Source organism: Stegastes partitus, unplaced genomic scaffold (genome assembly GCF_000690725.1).
Source record: "Stegastes partitus isolate 25-593 unplaced genomic scaffold, Stegastes_partitus-1.0.2 Scaffold1616, whole genome shotgun sequence".
In the NCBI taxonomy this organism is placed as follows: Eukaryota; Metazoa; Chordata; class Actinopteri; family Pomacentridae; genus Stegastes; species Stegastes partitus.
This window is the reverse complement of record NW_007579347.1, coordinates 157686-161083: the sequence shown is the minus strand read 5'-3', so window position 1 is coordinate 161083 and position 3398 is coordinate 157686.

Genomic DNA, 3398 nt, shown 5'->3' with positions numbered 1-3398 from the left:
CCTTTTTTTGTCCTCAGTGAAGGAGCCAGAAGAGGAAACTTACTAAGTTTGAAGTTTCTTTAGTATAGTTCAGCAAATTTTCTTCAACAGAAAATGTGATAGAAACAACTCAGAAATACCAAAGTAGATCTTATTGGTTCATTCAAGCAGCTGCAACATCTTCATGAACCAAAAAGAAAACGTCTGGTTGCTTTTTACTGAAGCTCTTACGATCACTGTGGCCTGTAAGACTGAGAATCTACACGTGAGAATTTAAAATTGTCTTTTTTTTCGTGACTGTTGGAGCCAAAACAGAGTGTGACCAGTGTAGAAGGAAACTTAGTAAGTTTGAATCTTGATATAGTTTAACATATAAATGCAAATTTTCTTCAACAGAAACTGAGATAGAAACAACTCAAACTGTAGACAGATCAGTGCCGACTTCAATAATAAGAAATTGCAGCTGAGAAATACCAAAGTAGATCTTTTCGGCTGATTCAAGCAGCTGCAGCATCTTCCGGAACCTTTCTACTGACCATCTTGTGATCACTGTGTCCTGTGTGACTGAGGATCTTTTTGTGTTTTGTTTCAGGAGCCGGCGGTGAGCATGGCCAGCGTGGACACCCAGACCTCCATCCCCATGAACGTCTCCCTGAGCTCGCTGCTCAACAAGGAGCCTCTGCTGGAGCTGCTGCCGGCCCTTCAGCCCCTGGAGCACCACGTGCGCTACGTCATCACCCACGGCAACGCCAACGAACACTTCCGCCTGCTGGAGCGCCGCGACGGGAAGAGCGTGCTGCGGCTCGGCAAGAGGCCCCCAGCGGCCGGGTCCTACCGGCTGGAGATCGCCAGCCTGCCGCTGTTCGGGCCGCGGCGGCTGCACCAGCTGGAGGAGCAGCACGACAGCGACTACCTACGAGGGGAGATCGGAGACGCCCTGCGCATCAAGATCCACGTCCACCTGCACTGAGCTCGGAGTGCAACCGCCGCCTCTGGACTGACTCCTCAAGCCTTCCAAAACCTTCCATCCTCCACCCGGTTCCTCCTCCTCCTCCTCCTGCAAAGGGGGTCAAATCAAGGGCTGCAAAAGACTGAGTCAATCAGCCCGAACCTGCCACCACTTTGTTACTGTTCACCCTATTATATGTTCATGTTCTGTGTGTTTTTTTGTTTTTTTTAACCCTTCCACTCCCGCCTGACCCCGTGAGATCCAGTGGAGGAGAGGTGACGCTGTGCTCGGACCGTGAATATGACAGACGGCTCACAAGTCCATGAAGCACTTTCGGTAGACGAGCATGAGGGTTTAACGGGACGGGCGAAGTGCTGAGAGTGGCCCAAACTGTCTATACGCAGCATGTACGGTAGTATTTAAATCACAGGACAGCGTCACCGCGGCGGTCCGAGGACTCCGTCACCTCTCCGTGATCTTGGTAAATGAGAAAAGTAAAAAAATGACAACACTGGGGATCAAGGTGGGTCACGTTCACCCCTCTCAGTATTGTAGTTTGTCATTTAATGTATTTGTGCTGTTTGAAAAATGTTAACACGAAGGACTGCAACATTTACACAGCATTTCAGGTTCTCTTGGTCCATAGCACTCTGTTTCTTTTTGTTTTTTTTTTATTTGCTGGACGCCAAACCAGATGAGGAAAAAACCTGCTCCGATGCGACTGGAAAGCAGGCGTGTTTTAGGCGTGTTTGTGTGCTGCCACGTTCGGTTACCTCGTCGCGGACGCAAGCGTGGGCCCCACGCTGCGATGCTGACTTTAAAACATGAGAGGGTGCTAGCGTCCCTCGGCGTCCATCATGAGCAGGGAACACACCAGCTAGTAGCTCGTAGGCTCTGAAGAAGATAGATCAGGTCGCGTTTGTATTTATCCTCTAAGGGATTATCATGACTTCAGGTGCACTGATTCTAGGACCTGAGTCGGCTTTTTCTTTCTCCCCGCGTCCCGACTGTCGGAGGCTTTCTCCTGCCTTCTTCTTTTTTTTTTTTTTAATTCTCCGGCAGTCGGTGGCGGCTGAAATGACACTAAGCTGACTTTATCTGACTTCTTTGACTTCACTGTGGGCTGAGCCTCGTTTACAACACAAAGACACACACGGCAGAACAACAGTCTCTCGACGGTACACGTTAAGCTGTAACCAACGTAGTGCTTTACGGAGTAACGGCACTCGCAGGTGAACAAGAAACCTCACACACACACACACACACACACACACACTCACAGAGAAAAACATCCGTCAGGTCATATTTCATTTCTTGTGATTTTTTTTTTTTTCTCTCAAAGAGGAAAAAAAAAGAAAGGTGCTACATGATACCATCTCTTACTTAACGCTGTACAAAGAAAAAGTGCAGTCTTGAGAGTCTGGATTGCAAAAAGTGACTTTTTTTTTTTTTTTTTTTGCGCTAGGTTTTATTGTTGTTGTGTGTGTCTGTCTTTTGTATTGTCTCAGTGCTGAAAAACCAATATTATAACACTTGCTTCTTGAAAATTAAATTGTATATTTTTAAGTGAAATGTAGATTTTTTTTTTTTTTTAAATGTCAAGGCTGCCAAAACCAATACTCACAGTAAAAACCCAAAGATTGAAGGCTTTAAGTGCTGCTGACTTTGTTTGGAAAAGAAAAGAAACCCTGAAAACGGCGTCCTGTTTGCTGTTTCACTGTTCGCAGCAAAGAAAAGAAAAGAAAAGAAAAGACGCCAGACTTGAAGATAATTAACATTCCTGTTATCTGTAATCTCACACACAGGGGAGAAGCTTACACTGTCTGTAAAACTCCATCAGGATCACGCGTCCACCCTGCTCGGATCTCATGGTGCTATAATGAAAATAAAAACGCTTTTCTTTGAACATTCAAGGTTGCTGCACTGTCCCACAGCCTAGACTATGTTTATAATACATAACCATTTTCTAACCTGGGAACCTTTGTATACTTGTATCTTTATTGTCAGTTTTCTTTTTATTTGCCACTATGTTGTTTTTTGTTTTTTTGTTTTTTAAAGAAAAGAAAAAGACAGTGTGTCGCGTGTGCTTACTGTATCTCAGCTTCAGTGTCAAACTTGAATACTGTCATCATCATCATCATCATCTGCTTGCATTGAAGTATTCTGTACTTTATAATTCTGTAAAAACAAGAAAGTTTCAGTTGTTTTTTTGTTTTTTTTTTAAAAGTCTGAAACCTGTCGATGAACTGAAAGCTGATACGACAATCATCCAACCAGCTGAGGATCCTTTTTTTTTTTAATGCAAAGATTAAAACACCAAAGATTCATGACACCAAACGGCAGTTTGTAAAATTCGAGTGATTCACGTAAAAATTGTAAAACTTTTGTCCAGTGACATAAATGGCAATAAAGTATTGTGGGTTATATTTTTAAGTCGTGTGTTCTCGTTTGTTTTTCTAAAATGTGGATT